This window comes from Cynocephalus volans, chromosome 2, assembly GCF_027409185.1.
Source record: "Cynocephalus volans isolate mCynVol1 chromosome 2, mCynVol1.pri, whole genome shotgun sequence".
In the NCBI taxonomy this organism is placed as follows: Eukaryota; Metazoa; Chordata; class Mammalia; order Dermoptera; family Cynocephalidae; genus Cynocephalus; species Cynocephalus volans.
The window spans coordinates 148,308,420-148,331,461 of NC_084461.1; positions in this window are offsets into that span (position 1 = coordinate 148,308,420).

A 23,042-nucleotide genomic window follows, 5' to 3' on the forward strand; every position below is an offset into this window, starting at 1 on the left:
CGTTTAGTTTTTAGTTCATTTCTTGCCCTGACTTTATTAAGAATGTCTGTGTGGCTTGCGGGACAAAAGGACAAGAGGAGAAATTCATAGGCGGGGTGACCAACTTGTCCCGCTTTGTTCGTGACTCTCTCTGTTTTAGCCCTGAAAGGCTCAGTTTCCAGGAAGCCACTTGGTCCTGAGCAACCCAGGACAGTTGGTTCACCCTGTGGCTGGGGCACAGTCTTAGAGCTGGAATGCCCTGATAGCAGCTTCAGACAGAAATTTTAAAAACAATAAAATAAACTTTCTTCCCAATTGGGAGAATAAGGGAAGATATGAAGGATATTCATGGAAAAGCAGGACTTGGGAAAGCTGGAGGAGCTGACCCAGACCGAGGCGGAGCCCTGTTGGTACCATTCGGCCTGGGACTTTCTCCGTGTCCTCCCTACCTTTCATTCTTCCCCAGCTCTTTTCATATTACGTGCTTATGTGCAAATTCTTCTCTTTCTCTCCTTCTCTTGGCTATTCTTCATTCCCTGTGAAGAAATAAGCCTGACCTGCCAATCACCTGTAGGCTGGTTGAGTTCTGCTGTGGGAAGGTATTCTGATTCTTCAACCCCATTGTTTTTTAGTTGCATAAGGGGAGTCTTCAAGCAGGTAAACCCAGAGATTGTCTAGAAAAACCATGGCCTATACATCAGCAATAGTTTTCCTAAAAGACATTGTAGGAAATTTGGGTACAGCAGCCGTGGTATTTTAGAACCTATGATGGCTAAAGTGCTGACCTCGTTGGCCTGATTTTCCCTGAAATGAGACTATTAACATCTTGATGAAACACATCTAGAGGCGTCTCTATTCTTTATCATAATTCATTTTTCTTCCTCCTTCCCACCCTATTTTTCTCCCTTTTTCCTTCCTTCCCTTCATTCTTTTTTTTAAAGCAACACAAGGGCTTGCATTTTAAAGAAACACTTTTTTTTCTGGGTTCTCTGGTTTTTCTAGGGAGCAACTCCTTTGTGTATGTTGTGTGTTTTGTTGTTCACAAAGCCTTTAGGTCAACATGGGTATCGGGCACACTGTTGTGTAAAGCACAAAATATCTAACTGTGCCTTTGGCTCAAAATGGGCAAAAGAAATATTGTTGCATAAAACAATAAATATCTAAATGAGTTCCTCCTTTTGCATATAAATATATTAATGAGAATATTCACATTCCACATAGCAAATTCTGTATGTAATACAAATTGCAAGGTGTGTTGGTTTCAGCAGAATGATGGACAAACACGTTAAAGTCATTTTTCAGTGTAAAACAGCACTATAACAATATGCAGCTCTTCAACTTTTGTTTTCTCATGAAACTTAAGATATATACATGTTACATTTTGTCTGAAATCTCAGATTTCTTTAGAATTAAGATGCTTTTCTTTACTCTTCATGTACAGGTACTGTGTATGGGTAGCTCCTGTTTATTTCTACAAAAAAGGCAAGGTCATTTTTAAGTAGCAGATCTTATTTGAGCTTTCATCCATAATGCAAGTCAAATTAAGGGAGATTTTGTAATTTCTGATAACTAATAATCCCTATCAAATTCAGCATGCACGTGTAATTTGTTTTCTTATCAAAATTTAAATACAGTAGCAAAACATTTTAGGTAAACGTTACTTTAGCATTTGCTGTTTTGGATGCTTGGATAGAAAACAGCATTGTTAATGATATTGATTTAAATTTTAAAAAATACTTACGGGAGAACTTCTGCTAATATCTATATATTTATAATGATCTTTTTTGTCTAAATCCAATTGAGTGAATGTGAAATTATTCTTTAAATAGGTTGCTACAGCAGTTCAATGCATCCATTAAGTATTAAACAAATGTTTCTTATTTTCTTGAAAGACTTTTGTTGTTTTTTTAAAGTGTTATTCGATTCCCGTTGTATTTTTATTTGAAGTGTTCTTTTTTATATATATTTTCTACAACGTAATTTTATGATAGAGTGATTAGATAAATTTATTCTTGTTAAGAAATAACTTTAGAAATTTTTCTAAAATGTTTTCTAAATTTTTATGCTCTTTATTGTTTTTACACCTTTAGAAAATTTCTAGATTAAAAATAATTCTTCAATTCTAATTTTCCATTTGCCTTTTTGGCTCTACCCCAGAATAAACTGTCAGAGAAGTAACTTCTTATTTTTGAAAGAGGCATGGGAATGAAGTGGATTTCCACACAAGTCCACCAATTGCCTATGTTTATAACATTTCTCCTCTTCCTCTGTTGCTTTTACAAGAAAACCCTCCCCAAATTAATAATAATAATAATAATAATAATAATAATAATAATAATAATAATAGTAATAATAATAATAAGAAGAAGAAGAACCTTTTAGTAATTTTGAGGTCAAAATTACTTTGGAGAGATCTTCCTCCTAATATGAATGCAGTTTTAAATATTTACAACTAATTTAAAAAATATTGAGGTTGTGTTTAAACTCAAGAAGAGATGCTGACAATAAAGTGTTCCTCTATTTTTAAAAACAGCTTATTTCCCTTAGATCTTAATTTCTGTCCTTCTCCCTCTTTCCTCCAAATTCAAGCAAGGAGAACTAACATTATTTATACAATTTTGGCAAGGTTGTACTTAAAGACCCGTTATGTTATGTCTCACCTTGATTTTCTGTAAATCATCTCTCATTTTATACGTCACATTGATACACATGATTTGAAGTGCCGGTAGGGAACGTCAAGCATGAAAATAATGCTGTTTTGATGATATATTCAGCTTCATAGAGCAGATATTTATACTGGTCCTGACTCTACCACTTACTCCATACACAGTTTTTATGAAATAGTCTCCCCTCAAGTTCCCAGTGTGCAAATCTGATAGGTGTAGTAGTTGTTAGTAAAACAGATATTTAAATTGAAATTGCCCTCTTAGCAAAATATTGTGTTAACATAGTAAAGGATTAATAACATGTTGATAAACATCATCTTTGTCAATTAAATGATACATCCACCATCTTCCTTGATTTCAATCATTTATGTGGCCATATTATGATCTTTGAATGTGACTATCTACCCAAAATCAGGCCAGTACTCAGTGCTCAGTCAATGTTTTTTGAATAAACACACCATATTTAGGTTTCTCGTCATTTATGAACCCAGCCGTTTGATTTTCCATTTAGGGACACTCTTTCCTATTTTGAAAAATAAAGCTTCAACTAGATTATTTCAACGATTTTTACTAGTGCTCAGATTCCATGACTCTGTAACATATGTATTTTACATGCAAGTAGCTCACATCCAAGCAAGCTAACTCGCAAAATCAGCAATATGAACTACCTGAACCATAAAGAAAAAAATGACCACTTACTAAAGTTTTAAGACATATTTCAAATATGGATTTCAGAAATGGAAATATACAACTATAGTTAATTTACTACAACTAATATGATAAATCAATTTATAAATACATATCTAATTTTACACATTAACGATAATTTTGTAATTTCATTTTTGACTTTTAAAAAGGACACTTTGTAGCATTTATTTTTTGCCCAGAAACACATATCCCTTTGAAACATCTATATTCAGAAAAAAATGTTATTTTTAGACCCATTTTTGGCCACTCAACCTGTCTATACAAAACTCACTCAGAAGAACAGATTACTTGGTGTTTTGAAGAAGAATTATACTAATTCCTCTTGTTGAAAATATATTCTTTGAAGATATCCGAGAAAATGAATTCTTAGCTTGGAACATATTTTTGAAGCAGAAAACAGGGAGGAAAGCATGAGGTAAGGAAATAAAATTTACGTTGTCGTAAACCAGAACAGGCAATTTTCTTTCAGCCTTTTTTGCCCTTACTGCAGAAACCAAGGTATGCATTTTTCCCGTGGCTGAAGCTTGTTAAATACAAACAATTGTTAGCATTTATACAGTATATTAAGGTAGAAAAGTACAAAAACTACTGAAAATGCTATTAATAAATAATACATAAACATAGTTATGGTAACAAGTTGTTGCATTTGATTTTTGGTTGGGGAGGTAGAGAAGTGTCTCATAATACCATGTTTCAATATCATGTTGAAGCACTGGGCCATGGTAGCAATCATGATTAATATGCAATGGTTGGGGATCAGTGCATGCCTGACTCTTATGAGCATATAGTCTAACAAATCCTCTTGAATGTAACCCAGTTCTGTATGTTAGCAGAGCTTCCTCCAACTGACCTACCCGAGAAAGTCAGCTCATTTCTCCTTCTTATGTCCTCATTCCATCTGTGCTCTGTGACATAACACTAATCTGTTTTACAGTCCTCAGGTTACCTTTTGGTGACTTCTGCCAAATCTAAATTCAGAAGGGCCCAGTTTAGTGTAATGGTGTGGAGTGTACCATTTAGAGCCAAAACCTGGAATTCTGTTCTCATCCTGCTAGATAAGATGCAGCAGAAAACTCTTAACTTTTCCTAACCTTGGTTTCCTTAAATTTATAATGGGAGTAATAACTTAACACAGCTGGGAAGATCAAATCATTTTGTACGTATAAAAAGACCTGTATGATTTTAAATTTTTTGTCATGCATACCAAGCAGTGAAAACTGTAAACACACTCTCCAACATATGTATATTTATATGTAAATTAAACACATGTATAACTGTAATATAGCATTATGTCATTAAATAAAAATGATTATTTTTCTCAAAAATAAGATAAAGAAATAGCAATGAATAATAGTTCTTATTTCCCCCCTCAACCCCCCCCAAGTGAATTTTCTTGTTCCCCCACCCCCACCCCAAGCTACACAATCCACTTTGGAGCTCACTACTTTAAATAATTTGCAAAACACAAGGGATGATTGATGTGGTCATTACTAGTTCAGCATGGCTGCAGACTGAATTTCAAACTTCAGCTGCTTTACCATTTCTTTTGGGATAAATAACTGTATGCCCACTTCTTTAGCACTCTACATGTAGTTCAAAGCACAGACACTGGTGAGTCATTAGGTTAATGTAAGAGCAACCAAAAGGGATTCCAGGACCTTCTGCATTTTTATCCACTCTGAATAATATTAAAAGTCTCCAGCCCTTTGTAAAAATAATAACTGACATTTGCACAGTACCTAACAGTCTGCAAATCTCTTTTTGACACTTTAATTCATTTAATCCTCCCAATCTGCCTGTAAGACAGGTGCACTCAACATACTCATTTTATAGACAAGAAATTGAAGCTTCTTCACTTTATGAAATAGCTTCTGCCTTTAGTACCCATAGAACAGATATTTCCTATGGTATCTCATTGCCTTACTTTTCACTCACATTAGTCATTGAAACTTTCACAAATAAGGATCATAATTAGAAGTCATTTCTTTGATTTCCTTACTATGGTAGCAAATTGAGTAAAGCAATATATTTTCCTTTGCAACTTCTCTACTTCCCTTTCCCCTCTGTTATGGATAATTTTATGTGTCAACTTGACTGGGCTAAGGGATGCCCAGGTAGCTGGTAAAACATTATTTCTGGGTGTGTCTGTGAGGGTGTTTCTGAAAGAGATTAGAATTTGTATCAGTAGGCTAAGGTCTGCTCTCACCAATGTGGGGAGGCATCATCGAATCCTCTGAAGGCCTAAATAAAACAAAAAGGCAGAGGAAGGCCAAATTGTATCTCTCTCCTCTTGAGCTAGGACATCCATCTTCTTCTGCCCTCAGATATCAGAGACCCTGGTTCCCGGGCCTTCTCAATCCTGAACTTACACTAGCACCCACCCACCTCTGCTTCCGCCAAGTTCTCAAGCCCTCGGTCTCAGACTAAATTACACTACTGGCTTTCCTAGGTTTACAGCTTGCAGATGGTGGTGAACGGCAGGACTCCTTGGCCTCCATAATCACATGAACTAATTCCCATTCTATTTATCTATCTATCTATTTATCTATCTATCTATTTATCTATACCGATCTCTCTCTCTCTCTCTCTCTCTCTCTCTATCTATCTATCTATCTATCCATCCATCTGTCTTTCTATCTATTGATCTGTCTGTGTATCTATCCATCTATCCATCTATCTATTCCTGTCTATCCCCTTTTGGTTCTGTTTTGCTGGAAAACCCTAATACACCTTCTTTTCAGCATTACCCAACTGAAACTTTGTGGAAAGGCGGGCAATAATTAAGCTCCCCCCCCCATTTTTTTTTATTTGCTCACTGTCACCTATTTAACACACTGATTTTTCTTCTGTATTTTGAACCTAAGAACCTAGTGGATTTGGGGATTTTAATGTGCTGATGTGGTATCATAAAGGACCAATATAAATTATTTTATTTATGTCTTCTGCAGTGATTCTTATCCTTGAATAAAACTGCTGAAATATTATGCACATTTTTATGCATATGTAAATACTTGCACTTTTCTGGAGTGGGAATTTTATATGAGAGTACTTTAAAAAGTTTGTGGAAAAATAGAATTAAAAGACCATATGAATCTTTCCATGAACTTTTGAAGTACCCAAGTATGTTTTACCAGATTCTCAAAAGCATTTAAGGAGTCACTGTCATAGATTTCAAGTTCTTCCATGAGATTTCTACCTATTCAGCCTCAAATAAACTTGGTGATGTAGAACGACACAAAGGCCATGGGTAGACTAGAATATCATTTGCTTCCATTTCTTGAATGTCATTTGTTGACTACAATTTCTTAGAAAAATTACATGTTTTCAGAATAACTATAAGCCCCCATATTCCTTTCACGGCCTTCAAACACCTTTGGCATGTCTTTGAGGGGGCAGGAGACAAAGCATCTCTCACTCCAGATTTAAGGGTTTTGTTATCATAACATCTGTGTTCCCACTTAAGCTTTGTCCGCACAAAACTGCTGCCTGCTGTTCCCACTGAAACCACATTAGCTCCTCTGAATATCTGCAGTTCCCTTTGGTGGTGGCAGGGGAACTTTTCAGCAGAACATTGATGATTCCTGGCTTTTTTCTACTTTATGGTTTAGGACATTTATAATTTTGGGTAAGAAGATAAAACATTTAACAGAGTGGAATTCAGCAAATGGCCCAGAATGAGGCTTTTATGATGACAAGTTCAATCAACCCTTTTAAAGACTTACTTTTTTTTTTCTCCTTGAATTTCACTTTGAAAGTCTATTTGAAGAGGAATCTTTACATGGTTGAACAATATTCACGAAATACTTCAACAGAGACAGAAAATAAAACAAAACAATAAAAAGAGAATATTAGCCATGAGTGAATATAGGCTTATTACCTGACATACACTGCACTGGAAAGGACTTCTGACCTTTGACACCTAGGCTTCCATTGAAGCTTGGGGTGACAAACTGGAAGAGGTGTCAAAGAAATGATTTCTGATGTAATACAAATAAAACAACAGCTGCCCTCCTCCAGTCTCCCCTTCGGTGAGGCTTGCTGAGGCAAAGAAAGAATCAGGTGTTAGGACAAACGAAGCTGTGAAAATGGGTCGGTATTAAAGCGTGCCTGGAGGAGTTTAGCGAGTTTCCCTTTGGGAGACCAAATTTGGAAACAGCCCTTGGGACAAGGTGTAGTTGGCTTCTCTGTCAGTCTCTGCAAAAAGTGTGGGTCTTCACAGTCTGACAAGCCGAACGTGGGGCACAGCAATGCGTCCTATGATGGGAAAGAACCAGAATAAAAAAGAAACGTGAAATCCAAATTGAAGATCCATCCCCTGGCTAGAGATTGTGACAGAATTAAACAGGTTTTGCCTAGAAAGTCCAGTTGTGTGCATAGACATTGCAGTCGGGAATAGAAACTGCAAAGACAGGCCACGTGTGCCGCGCAGGCGTGATTTCCTCGGAAGGCTGAGTGTCAGTCTCACTCCAGTGCATCAAATCATGTTTGAACAATTCCAGGAGAATTTACCATACGTCTTCTGCTACACAGATCTCTGTCGTTGCTTTTGTTCTTGTTGTAATGTGAATAACCCCTCCTCACCACCAACCAGGTCTTCAAATGCTTCATTATCCTTAAATTGTTTTTTTTTATTATTATTGGTTATGAATATTTCTGGGATACAAAACTGATTGTCACCATAAATTGGGTTTTCTTCATCTCGGATTGGTCGGCGAGGTTAGCGCAGATGCTCCCATGGGTTCTCTTTTCTGTTTAAGCAGTCCTAAAGAATCATTCTAATGTTTTGATGCCTCAGTTCTGGTAGACATCAAAATGCTATTTCAGCACACCTCTCAGATGTTCTGGGAGAATCAGCTATTCTCGGTTAAGTGCTTTCTGGCTTAACAAACAGGTCATAATTAGTGACTTGCCTTTCGAGAAGTTGTGGCCGCAGAGAGGACTGACAATGGGTAATGCTGGTCCTCAAAGCCTGTCTCCTCTAATGTTGATTAAGGGCACTGACCAAAACAGCATTCCCTCATGTCTCTGGAGGGGAAGCCACGCGAAGTATATTTTAAGATACTAGCTTGCATTTGTATGAGATATTAGGCTGTCTTGCATCTTAGCGTTACATGACAAATGTTAAGGCCCTCAAGTTTTCTTTCAGATTAACCCTAATAGTGATAGTTGGGGTCTGAGAAGCATTTGCTTTTAACTACTCTGAACTTAAAGAGACCAGAGGTGATTGTTGCTGGGGTCTCTCTCCATGGTATCACGTGGCTCTACAGTCCCATCCGTGTTAGCTATACTGACCCCCTCTTTCCCTTCTTCCTCCTCCTCTCCCTCATCCTCTTTTCAGCTGATGTAAATTGAATTGAAAAGTTAGCAGCAGTGGATTTCTCATTCAATCTGTTCTCCTGGGAACCTGATTGTTTTGAATTCACAACCACCTCCTGCCCGCCATCCCATTATAAAGGGGGGGAAGAAATGCCGCTGCTCTAATTTTCTAAGAATGGGTGAAATACATCCTGTCGTGAATAAAATACCCCAAGCCATAACTTTTGAGGCTATTTCACGTTTCTCCCCCTGGCAGAGGCTGTTGTGTTTTGTTACAGCAGCGTGAGGAGTTGTTATTAGAGTGTTATGGAAACCAGGTGTTAGAGCTGATTAGTCACTAATCTTCCATCTCTGGGAGCTTGGCTCCAATCTTCTCTTCATCAGAATCATTCTGTTGCGTTAATTTATTCATCCCGGCTCTAAGAACCTTGTCAAATCAACATGGTGGTCTCTGCTGGGTCCCTAATGCACTATAGCCCAAATTGCGAACCTACTATATGACACATAATTCAGGATAATTGGCAGTCATTGCTCAAACAGCCCTGTGATTAAATAGGTATGGAGATTAAAATAGCCTCTCACCTATTAGAAGGTAGTCTCGCTAGGCCAATGCTGTTCTTCAGTGGAGGCTACTGCTGCAAAGGGCTGCCTTGCTTTCCCAGCTTTATGTGGTTTGTGATTGATGAGGTAGCACTTCTTTTTCCTCTTAATATTTTACCTCTCAAAACACGAAATGAGCCACTTAACTTTATATTTCCTTTTTTAGACTCCATCTCAAGTCTTCATTAGTAAATCTTAATGACTGCTAAAATTATAGAAACCCTTCACTAAGTAGAAAAGGGAAAGAGACCTTTTTTTTTCCTTTTTATGCTGCTTTTGCAAACAGCTCATTTTTGACAACTGTTTATAATGCCACAAAGGAGTTTGACAAGGTTTTTAATATTTGACAAGTAATGTGACCAGTTCTATGTGTGCTGAAACAATTGTTTTTGATGAAAATAATTTCACACAACCATAAGGAATCTCTAGGTGGTGGTGAAACCTGAGTTTGCACTTGCTCTGAGTATTGTTTTTTATGTATGTTGGATGTTTTCAATTATAGAAATTATAAATGTTTGGAAATTTGGAGGATAGAGACAAATAAGATAAAAATCACCCATGATATCTCACTGTGCAGAGAGAAATTTTTTGGCATATTTCCTTCTGATGCTTTTATATATTTCGTATGTTTTTGTGTACATTTCTGTGGATTCTATTAATTGTGAGTCACCTAAAGATTCATGATGTTTTTGTTCTGCTGAGGCTTATTTATTTGCTTTTTAATTTCAGCAGTTGTGTTTTCTACTCATCTTCATGTATGTAGTAATTCACATCGATAATAAAGTTTATTTTAAGCATTCCCTCACCTCCTGGAAAAATGACCAGTGAAAGAAAGTCACTTGTTACAGTATGAGATGGAAGTGACAATATAATCAAGCAGTTCAAAAATGAAATAAACTGATGGGTCTTAGCCAGAAACTACTTTATAAACTACTGTAGTTTGAAGGAGACTTTATATTTTCTATTTATATTTACTATGTAATATAGAATGAAAGTATCTGCAATTATAATATTTGTGAATTTAGTTTCCCAAAGCCATAGAATACAGTTAGGGGCCCAATTTATTATTTTAGAGTTGATAGCAATTTTTTAACAATATTTCAATATGCACACTCCCAAATCACAGCAACTTCAGATAGTGTTATTATGAATGGATACGTATTGTTCTATCATATGTAAGTTCCAAAGTTTAAATACCCAGTCTCTTGTTTGGGAAGGTAAGTACTTTTCTTTTCCTATTTTTTTTTCCACTGTAAAAAATAATACAGTACTAGGTACCTTGGGGTATAACTTTTCATTAATTATTTAGGTTATTTGCGTAACATAAATTCTCTGAATTAGAATCTGAGACATAAGAGTCCTGTGAAAGTCTAAATTTAAAAAAAGTTATTTGAGATGAAACAGAAAACTTCCAATATGGCACCCTTAATTCAAATTCTATCCAAATTCTTCAAAGCAGGCTGGGTTTGAATATCTTATGTTTGCATAATAGCATGTCTTTGTTGTATTCCTTTTTGGCTAATTGAACTGGAATATCTCTATTAAATAATTACATCCCAGATCTTGGAATTGGAGGGTTACAGCCTTGAAGGGTTACCTTTCCTGATTGTCACAGCCCTCCATCAACAAGAGTATAAATGAGAAATAAAGATAATGATGGTTTCCCCAGTGAATGGATAAATTCTGTAATTTAGGATTTTTAACGCATGGCATGAGGGTCTTAAAGATGAAAAAATACTTTGAAGAACAGGACTAGGGCGGTTCCTATTAAGATTAAGGTTCTCTCTACCTTTCCACAAAGCTCCCCATCTGCTCTCTTTGTGCCCCATTTTGATTTGGATTATGGTGTAGGTGTAGCAAGAAAGAAATGAGTTTTGGTGGGAGGGAAATTTTAAAGTTCTTGTATGTTTGGAGCTTTGAAAATCTTTGCAAAAGTTTTTAACATTGAGCCAAGCTGAATCTGTGTTTTGCTTGGGTCTCATGGTGTGATGTAAGCCAGATTCTCAATGAAATCTCTCAGGGTTTAGCCAGGTAATTTCTCTTTTCTCCCTATTACTTTACCCCAGGTTTCTAAGGACCATGGCATCAGGGGAAGGAGGAGCCAGGGTGCCATAATAGAATTTCTAGGTCAGAAGCTATAAATATTTTTTAGGATCCGCTGCCTTTCTCTTTTCCACACTTTTCTTTTCTGTACTCTCAGCAGCAGTATTTGAGGACCCATTTCACCAACTCAGGCTAACTTGGATACACTTATTGTTTGAAAATTGCGAATTAAGCAGGTGGACAGCTCTGTTTGTTTTGTATTATTAAAAGCTTGAACAATTTTCACAAACTTATTAACCACTTGTGAAATGTGTTACATCATTTATTTTTTTAAAATGTATCCCAGCTTGTATCATTTTTTAAAAATTCATGTATAAATGTGCTTATACTACTTTTGTTATCTTTTGTTGGGTAACTGGTAAATATTTTTGTGATTAATTTTTGTTGTGTCTGTTTTATGTTTTGAGCATATTTGTACATCAATAAATGGTGCTGGGACAATTGGTTTATTCTTTGGAATAAAGAAATTTAGATACATACTCATGCCTGTCAAGAAAAGAAATTCTAGAAAGGTTAAAAAATATCAACAGGTTAATATTATGCCTAGGAATATGTATACACATATATATGATATATGCTGTATCATATATCATATAAGCTATTCATAAAATGATGTTTCATTTACAAGAATAACATCAATAATATATATGTTATTTTGTGAATGGAATGGATTGATTGATTAATTGAAGACTCTATTTCTGATCATTCCTAGAATGCTTTATTTAGGATCCCATTTCTTTCATGTGGATGGCCATACATGGGCTTCCACATAAACTTGGAGTAGGCAAATTTCTCCGAAAGCCACCAAGATTCCCACCCCCTTGTAGTCACACCCTGTATAATCCTTTCCTTTCAAGTGTGGGTAAACCTTATGAGCATGATTATGTATATTGATTTTATTGTCATCTTTCCTTAGAAGAAAAGCATGCTTATTAGTAGCAGGAGAAAATGATCATTTTGGTCCTGGGGAGAGGGGTGTAGCTGAGGTCTATACAGGGTAGGGCAAGGAGGCAAACAAGATAGGTCATCTTTGTCTGAGACTATATGGTACTATGAAAGAAGTGCTACTATGGGGGGTGGTCTATTTATTACAAGGATTTGAAAATGCACTTCCAATGGGATCACGTAGGCAATATGTTTACATGTGCTTATAATACACCAAAGAAGATGGGACTCAAAACTTGTGAACAGTTCTCTTCCTCTTAGTATTTGAATCCCCATTCTTTCACACAGAAATAACATGACAATGCTACAGGGCCAGGAGAAGTGATCTTGCTGTCATGCTTATATGTCACCATAAGCATTAGCAACTTCCATACGCGACTTTATAATTGAAAGGAATAGTCTTCTCAAGGAAAAATTTTAGCAACCCTCAATGTTAATGTTGGGTAATACTTTTTTATGTAAATATCATCCAGGGATCCCCTAGACGTAGCAAAGCTGGTGTTCACTCTCTCCACTTCCTTCCTCTCATCTTAGTACAGTCTTCACCACCCAACCATGATGGCTTTTCTGCTGGGTCCAGATTGCAGCACTGGAATCCATTCAACATAGTGACCCGCAGAGCTACTACCAGTAGATTGGTGTTGGTAAAGACACAAAACCTTTTTTTTTTCTATTCTCGTGTCTCAACTTACTCTACATGTGAAGAAACTGAGATCTAGATAGGATAAGGGAATTCTGCAAGTGTTCACAGCCTGCCAGGGGCACAGCAAGGGGTCAAAACCGATTCACTAGACTGCTAGCACAGCATGCACGTATAAGAGCCGCACACACGAAAGGTATTAGGTCTTTCTTTCTATCACTGAGACAGGATAATGAAAACAGAACTCAATTCTCTTCTATTGGTTTTGACCATATCCACTATGGTTGGGAAATCTCAGCGCATTAACCCTTCCTTGAGATGTAACAGGGAAACAAGACTTCTGACTCTCTGGGTTATATGTAAATAGAAGCTTTATTCATGAAGGTGGTGGGTGATGATGCCCTTTGTACCTGTCTGACATTATGGGAGGTGGAGGTAAAAAGGAAAAAAAAATATTGTAGGACATCCATACCTGAAATGGATGTGAGGAAGGAGACAACAAGGAAGTCTTATGTTATATATGGGATTTGTTTCCCATTCTGGAAAACACCTGCATTTGAATCTGTGTTGCTACCACAGTGTAGAAGCATCGATTGAACACTTCTCTCTCAAAGGGGAAAATCCTGCTTACTGGGGGAAGGGTGTGGGAGGGAGTGTGGAAAACATCTAATATATCTTGTTCACAAAAAGTGTCATTTCAGCGTCAGTTTCTATTTCTTTTGAAACCATTAAGACTCACACACTGCAGTTGTAGTCAGGAAAGACAGACATCGTTATACACATTTGTTCTTGACACCTTGGGGTACATTTTCAGTATTGTGCTCCTGGGAAATCACTGTAGGTGTGTACTTCCTGGGACTGTTAAATGGAAGTGTGAATCTGATTCCCCATGTACACCAGGGAAACTTAGGCAGAAGCTGTCTTTGTTTTCTTAAGAATTTCAGCTCACTTTAAGTAGAGCCTGTGAGTTCTTTTCTTTGTACACAGACTGGGGAATCTCTCTACCACCCAGTTTATATCAGACAGAAGGTTGGGGTGGGGCAGTCTTCTCAACATTTAGAAATGACTGCTCCATTTTCACGTACAAATTCCTTTAACCCTAATAAGAATCAAAGGCCCAGGGATGTATAGCTATTTGTAGGTGGTGGTCTAAATTTGAAGTTCATACTGTCATTTGAACCTATTACTGTTTCTACTTGAGGCTTTATAGAGTATGAGGTCTATAAAAATAATTTTTGATCTTGTCGGTCAGCATTTGATGACAACGGTGACAATGAAGATGGTGACAATCTTGATGATAACTGCCATTTACTGAGTGCTTACTATGTTCAAAGTACTCTTCAAGAGCTTTACTGATAATAAGTTTATTTAGAGCTTGCATGACAGAAATTGTGTAGTATGCTTTACAGAAACCATTCTTTGTCTCAGCAATCATCTTTTTTTTTTTTTTCCTTTCGATGAGAAAACTGAGACTCTCAAAGGTGAGGCACTCTATCTCATTCAAACCCACATGCTTTGCATGACATCTCCAGATAAGGCTAAATCACCATGAAGGATGCCTCACCACTGTTGTGCCAAATGAGAAGGTTATACCAGGTGTCTCCCTCACTGGTAATGAGGCCATTTCAGTTCCCCACAACCCCTTGCTGAAGTTAGGTACAGGATGCCAATATCACGGGAAAAGCCACTTTCCTGGTGATTTCTCATGTCATTATGTATCAGTGATATGTTAAGAAACATATCAGACTCATTTGCTTCATGAGTACTCAATGCATCATAAATAATGGAAAATGACATGTGAAGCAAAATGTCTTCTTCTTCCCAAAGTCTCTGAATTTCCTTTAGTTCTGCATGACCCACTTCAGGCAAGATTTCCACTAATGAACACATAAGCTAGTTTCTGATTTCTGAATGTACATTAAAGCTCATCTAATGCAAAATTAACCTATCTTTATTACTGGAACTGTAGACTATTAAGGTAGCATGCAGAGTTACAGAATTATACATTTGGAAGAGATTTCCATGCGAGGCACCTGTGACTTTATGAAAGCTGTTCCCCTTCTTCTGAAATTGGGTTTTGAGGCAGTGATTAACAAAGGTGAGAAAGAACAGGGGGTTGGGACAGGGTGCAGATCTTGAAGGTCACACACTCTAACTTTTGGTCCCTGGACAAACCCGATTTAGCAAGGATCATTATCCCTAGGAAGTACTGACATTTGTAATACAGGCGTAAAAATAGTAACTGCTCCATAAATGTTAGCTGTGATAAGCACTTCTTTTGTGATTTCTCATTAATCCTCACAAAACTCCTGAAAGATGGGTGCTATTCCCATCTTCATTTTATGGATGTGGACACGGAGCTTAAGTCTTCACTTCTAAATTATATAGCTGTTTACTAACAGAGCAAGGAGTGAGATCTGTTAGTTGCTAAACACCACAGTCTTAACTACTGTGCTACACCCCCATCACTTATTTCCTAAAGGGTTTAACTGTTGTAGTCAATTCTGGCTACCCCATGTGAGTTTATGATATATTTGTACTAACCCATGCAATTATAAAAATAGAATAAACACCAAGAGCAGCTGGTGAAATATGTGGAGAAAGGCAGTAAAGAATCTCAGTGGAAAAAAGTCCCCCCACCACAAAAGAGCTCTAATCTAGTTCCTAGAATTGATTTATTAGCTGTGTCCCTGCACTAACATTTGCATTTTAAGGGGGGATTTTACTGTCTTATCTGGAAGTGGTGACATATTAAGCCATTATCAGCTATTAATAGCTTAAATTAATGTGTCCAGTTAGTACTGTCACCTGTAAGAGACCTGAAGGAACTGGTATTTCAGACAGAAAAAGTGGAAGCCTTTATTGAGCATATATTTTTGATTTGGAAATGAAGGTAGATACAGGCATCCACAATTTTTCTGTAATGGGTGAAATTATCTTAGGCTACCTGGGCAATACGGTCTCTATCACAACTGCTCAACTGGAGTTTGTAGCTTGAAAGCACTAGAGACAAAACATAAATGATGTGTTCCCATAAAATTTTAAAACGTAGATTTAAAAATAAAAATGTTATTTAAAAATAAAACTTAGTGGATGTGTTTCAATAAAACTTTAGTTGCAAAATCAGACTGCAGGTCTTTTTTTGAAAAATGATAGCTGTTATTATTATTATTATCATCATCATCATTTTATCAAAGAATGGATACTCGAATACTAAAAAGTAAGTAAGATCCCCTAAGACAAAAGAAGGCAACCCTTTAAATTTAATAAAGAATAAATTTAACTTCATAAAGGACTCTTTATGTGTTATTTTTCTTAGTTTCCCACAACCTGAACTGTAGAATAAACCCCGTATAATCATCCCCCCACTTCCACAATTATTAGCATTCTATTTTATCTCACTCTCTATCCCTTTCACACAGTTGTTACTATTCATTTCCAGTTTTGAATGTAAAATTTATATATATATATATAAATACGTAAATCTTAACTATAACATTTTGACTAGTGTATATAACTGTGTAAATCAAATTCATTTTATGTCTATAGCATGTCTTACGTGCACCACGTAAGGCAGTGAATGGATTCTAGAATCCTGAATGCCAAGATTAGCAGTGAATTCAGCAAGATCCCACCTAGAGGGGGATCTGAGAAATGAGGTAGTTGCTTATTTTTATACTGTTCTCCTAGAGATAGACATTATTATGACGATTTAACTAGTGATCTTTGTAAGAGCCAAAGTTATGTGAACTCAGAGATTAATTAACCTGATGGGAATGCACAGTTAATAAGTGGCGAGACCAGAGCTCAAACCCACATCTGTCTCACTCCAGAGCATGCACTACTTCTACTGCATGTCTTGCTAGAAGTCACTGATGGATTCGTACGGATTTCTGATCATGCTAGGCCAGGTGAGGAAACTAACCTAATGCATATCACCTGTTTGTGGAACAGAGCCTCACCATTTGTTAAAAGAGTGGGGAAGAGTGTCAGTCTTTGGAGGATACAGAAATTGGATTATAACAGCCAAGAGCTTTCTTCATACTTTTGCCTGGGGCTAGAAAGAACTCAGTGTATTGATTATTTGTGAGGAAAATCTACTCTCGATTGTAACCCTGCAACCCAGTTAGTACAGAACATCAGATCATGGACAAGACAATGAATAAACTGTGACCTGGGATTTCTCTGGCAACTTGTTTAGTACTGTGGACACTATAAGAATAGATAAATATTTTTCCATATGAGCATGAACCAGGCAGTCTCAACCCTGTTATCTGGACACCTTTAAAACAGTAACTTCAGCTTGGACATATTCTAGGTCCTTTTTCCATATTCTGTTATAAAGTGTTCTTTCGTTAGGTACATGCTTCTTCTGAGAGTATGAGAGGAGAGAGAGAAATAGAGAGGAATAAGGAGGAAGAAAGGAAGGGGAGAAAAGTAAAGAATGAGGGAAGATGGAGACCTGAAGTAGTCTGAGCAGGGAATTATTTGTACTGGACTGTTCGCGGCTAATTTAAATTGTAGAGATAATCTGTATCGGAGACTGCAACTTCAACTACACAGAGACAGAGCAGGTAGTATTAACGGGTAATGAGAGCCAAGTGAGGATTTAGGAAACCGGAGAGCATATGTGTACCCTAAATGGGACAGTCACTCCTCTATTCCTGTCAGTGGCACAATAAGCCACAGAGATCCAATGTTATGAGTGCATCTAATTTTTAAATACGAAACCAGATATCTAAACGTTCATATGAAATTTCCTGCTTTCTGAAAATTAGCCACTGATTTATGTTTTCAAAAAGTGTGTACATTCCTGTGCAGCTCACGGGGCCACCATGATGCTGGGCAAAGGAAACACACTGGAAAGGAGGAATAAGCCTTGAGCAACTGGTTTACAACTTCTGATCTAGATGGGAACCCTCTTCTTCTTTTTCCCATTTTCCAGAAGAAATAGAATGGAACAATGGCTGGCTGAACCCCATAAAGTTAAGAAATGGCCAAGTTAGGACTAGACCCTAGAGGACTTCTCTTTCTGCATTTTCTTTAAAAACAAACAAACGAAACAGCAAGTTCTTGGTAGCGAAAGTTTGCTGAAAGAGTGCAGGGAGCAGATCTGAAACGACATCTTATTCTGTGTGTCTCCCTTTGCAAGAGAGATCAGCCCCAAATTTCAAATAGGTGGGGATAGGACGCAACTCCCTCTCTTGTCCCAGCTGCGTCATTGATCATCCACCACTAGTCTTGTAGCGCACACAGTTGAATTGCTTTTTCCTGAGGGAAGCAATGTCTCCAGGTGTGCTAATAATAAAATTAATAGCTTAGAGAAACAGCTTGCTACAGCAACAGCAGCAGGAGGAAGGGAGGATCGATTTCAGTGTTTAACTGTCCTAATTCCATAGTGTATACCCTTCCTCAGCCCCTGGTGAGCCACGCTCGGTCTCACAGTTAATCAATAGATTCCTGATTTAAAACAAAGAACCAGTTTCAAGATTAGAAGTCTTTGTGAATAAAAAGATGTATGGTAAAACTGTCAAAACCCTTCAATTCCCATCTTAATATTGCAACTCCAAGGGCAGTCGCTAGCTGATATAAAAGAAAAAGAAATCATGGGCTTTGTATCCCTTTCTGCCTATAAACAAAGGAGGAAAACTATCTAGGCACCACTACTGCTTATGGCATCACATAAATAAGAATTTATTGAGTTGCTCTGTGTTTAAAGGACTGTGAACATAAAGATGGGTGAATACTTTCAGTTGCACGGGGAGTAATATGTTTCTGCTCTAATCGGCCTGCTATCTGGTACTTTAATTTATACCTTTTTGTAACTGGCATTCTCATCTTTTCCCTGGAGTGAAGGATCAAATTTGAGATCAACTTCGTGGCCACTGTGTGTGTTACCACGATCCACTGAGTTTCCCAGGCCTGGTACCTTCAGAGGCTATTAAATTCCATATTTCTCAGTCTCCTCTTATTCTCCAAATCTGACTTCTCTCTACATAACTCTCACTTCCATTTTCAGGAGCGTAGCTGTGGTGAGCTCTCAGCCTCTGCACAATCGTTTTCTGCCTCTGCTATTATTTCTGCTGGCATGCCTGAATCTTCCAGTGTCCTGTCCCTCACTTCATGTTTTCTCCCTTTTTGGAAATAAGCTCATTGGGGGTAGTGAGGAGTTTCTTATTTCCTTTTGACATGTTTCCCACCTGGCTCTCAAATAAGTCCTTAAGTCATAATTTGAGATCCTAGAAAGAAGGGACTGAAAACTTTTTTTTCTCATCTCTTTAGTATTTTAAATGCTGGTAAGATGTTTTGTTTTTTCTTAGGCAGCCCTAAAAATAGCCTTATCCCTGCTTTGTTTATGGTGTATAACTTGTATTTGGGTTGAGTATAAATTTCTTTCCTTTCTACCAATGCTGAGTAGGAAAAGCGTATAGACTACTGGCTTGGGAGGGACTGGTACTTTGGGGTGTTTCTTTGCAAGGCTGCTGTGCATCAAGCCCCGTTTTCTACACCATCCACTGTCTCCAATGGTAATGAGTCAACCAAGAAAAGGGTTGAATCTTTTTGCTAATTCAAAGAGAGTAAAGCAGAAATGCCTTCTTACCTCCTGCCTTTTCTTGTGTATGTAAATTCTCCAACGCATTTAATTTGAAACTAAAACTGGCATTAAGTTTGGTGGTTTTGTTTCATTTTCTTTTATATTCATTTTTTATAGTAAAGGTGGGAGTTGAATCCCATTGAGGGATCTTTTCAACTTATTTTCCCAGCATGAGAGGCCATTCCATGCTACTTCAGTCTGAGCAAAGCTCTTATTTAGTTAGCCCTTATTTTCGTCACAGTATTTTTATTACGTTAAATTCAACTTCTTTTTTCTTGTTTGTTTTGTCTCTCTCTCTTCCTTTCCCCACTTTCTTGCTCTTCATTTATCTACAGAAGAAGTCCAAGAGCAATGGTAAAGAAATTTTCCTGGAATTTTCTGAGGAAAGTCTTTTCTAAAGTTTGATAAGGAGTGGGAATGGGGAAGCATTATACAGAACCGTAGTCTAAGGATAACTCTGCCACCAATATATAGGATCTGATAAAGAAGATTTAAATCTCTCTTTTTGTTAAATGTTTTTAATTAAATGTCTGTATCTCCACTGATGCCGAGCCATGGGAGCCACAGCCTGAGAAGGGGACATAGGGCAATCCAAGTGAGCAGTAGCTACTCCAGAGATCTAAGCTTTAGAAATTTTACATTAAGTTCTTTCTGTCATAGGACATGCATTTTCTTTTCAGAATCCAAAGATTTGATTTGTAAAATAAAAGAATATTTCATTTGTTTGGTTACAGAACCCACTGGCAAAACAAACCAATTTCATTTATATACTGGAAGTATCCAGAAAAAGTAGAAAGGCACTGAGTTCCAAGAACTATGAATATCATGTCCCAGAGGAATCCTGAAACAAATAAGAAATTCCAGGGAAAGAGGAAAGAACAAGGAAAGGGAAAACAAACCATTATACCCAGCATGCCATTAACCTGCCTGCCAACTTCATCTCTTCTTTGCCAGTGGTTTTCAATTTCTTTCAAGCATTTTTTTCTCCTCCTACAATAGAAGCAGAGTGAAATCAGGATTTCCCTACCAAAAGTATTCACTTTCTAGCCAGATTTGTACAAAAGTAGCTTTTGCCCAAAGTGAAAAATACTTACACGTAGCAGAGTTGATGGGACCTGAATTTTGTTCCCAGTAACGTAATGTTCAAGTAAAGATAAAACTGTTATCCTATGGCAAGCATTTGATTGGAATTATATTGCCTTTTAAAGATGTAATGTTAGGTAAATGAAAAAGAAAAGGAAAAGTCCAACTTTAATGACCTTCATTTTACATCCTGAAAATGAATGGTAATAACCAGAAAATAGAGAAGTTCCAGTGAGTTAGGATTCATAAATATTAAATGTAATGGAGGAAATTCACAGATCTTTAAGAAATTAACTTGAACAAATGGTGATTTTAGTTACAATGTTGTCATTTTGAGGAATGATCATTAGCACAGTGGATTGTAATGGGTATGAGCTTACTGTATAGAAAGAATGCCTTCTGATTAACTGAGGATTTTTTTCCCCGATGTTTCAGCCAGTTTACAACTGTACTGTATATCTTTTCATTTTGAGCTTGTGATTGGCTCCAGTGGTTCTTTGTTTAGAGATGCGTATGCTCTATTTTCATGATTAAGCTTTTTTTATGATTAGTCTCCATTTTCCTTTTTGTTTTAACTTTTACTATGAATAATATGCAGTGCCTTGGAAAACTGATTGGCTGACTGATATAATTGAGTTCAGATGTGGTTTTCTTCCTCCCCCCACTATCTTCAGCCCCTGCCCTGTTCTGGGTTGTTTCTCCCTGCCTGGAGACCATGCTTTTAGAGCTGCTGGTTAGCATTTTCTTACAGTGAACTAGTTTCTTGTACAACCCGAATATCATCAACTTCAAGGAAAACAGTTGTTGGAAGCACAAAGAGGGTCTCCCCCAGCCCTGGTCTCACATAGAGCCCATTCTCTACAACACACATTCATGCACACCCCAATAATCACTCCTGAAGACAGCATTAAAGACATAGATTTTACTGACTTTGCATGGTAAGAAATATCACGTAGTGAAACTCCCTGAACAATTCTGTTAGAGATTTCTTAGATTCCCCCAATTTCCTCTTCCTGTGCAGCACTCATAGCCTTCTTAGATTCTCTGGAATCCTTTCAAGTTCTCCCTCTGCATCTCTCCCCAGCATCTCCTGCTGAATCTCCTGTTCTCTTCCCTGCATTTCCCTCAGATCTGCCCTCTCTTATCTTTTCTTTTGTCAGCCTCCCTGGACATACCCAATTTGCATACCAATCCCCTCACCTGGCTCAGCAAAAAGCCTACGTTCCCTCTCAGCAGGTGTATTCCAGCTAATGACTCCACCATCCTCCCAGCCATATAGACATGGCTCCTAGGAGTATAAAAATCCCTGCTCCCTTGCTCTGGATCAGGACATCTCTGAGCCATACCTTGCACTCTGGAGTCACCTAAGAGGATGAGGTTGAAGCTAATCTCTGTATACATTGTTTGAGACCACACCCTCACTTGGTTTGCTCCGTTTCTCTCTCCCCTATGTCCTGCAGGTCTCTGCTGGGAGTCCTTCCTTGGTAAAGCACTTGCATAAGAATCCACCTCTCAATCTCTGCTTCCAGGGCATTTGAACAAAGACACATTCATTCCATGTGGTACATATTATTACCCATGTCTTATGGATGAGGAACCTGAGGCATAGCAATGATAGATAATTCTCCACATGTCACATATGTCTTATAAAGGGAGAGATTGGAACTTGACTCTGCACTAATCCATTTCAAAACATATATTCTTTCCACCAAAACTAATAGTGATTCCCAATGCTACTTGAATAATTTACCTAAGTGCAGTCTTGATCTTGTCATTTCTTGTCTTGAAAACTGCAAGGACTCCCTGTTCTCTACATATATTCCGTATTTGGCCATGCAAGGCCCTCACAATCAATGGCAAACATATCTTCCTAGACTTGATTTCCACTTTATTGCTTCTGTTACCCTTTACACCGAGCACATGGGACTACTCAGTGTTCTTCAGATACAGGAGTTGCTGGTCAAAATCTGTGCTTCTTTTGCTCATATCACTATATCTCTCTGGAATACCAATCCTTCTTCCTATCTTCCATGGTACTTCAAGAACTGGCTCCACATTCCCCGGACAGTAGAGCTTAACTAGCACCACTTTCATGAAGCATGCCCACATCTCCCCAGACTGAAGCAAACGTTTTCTTCTTTAAACTATTGTAGACATTCATAGCTTTCCTTCATATCAATTGGGGAAGGAAGTAGGCAAAGTCTTCTGCACTTTAAGAAAGTGAATGGTAGAGGCTCTACCTAAAAAATGATAAGAAACCATTGATTTTTATGGAGCCCTCAGTGGCTTAGAATATGTCATGCCATAATAACAGGACTATAGCAAAATGTTATTGGTGGTTATTATGGATCCTTTACAATTTTTTTAATATTTTGTTACATTTTCTAAAATAGATCAAATTTTAAAA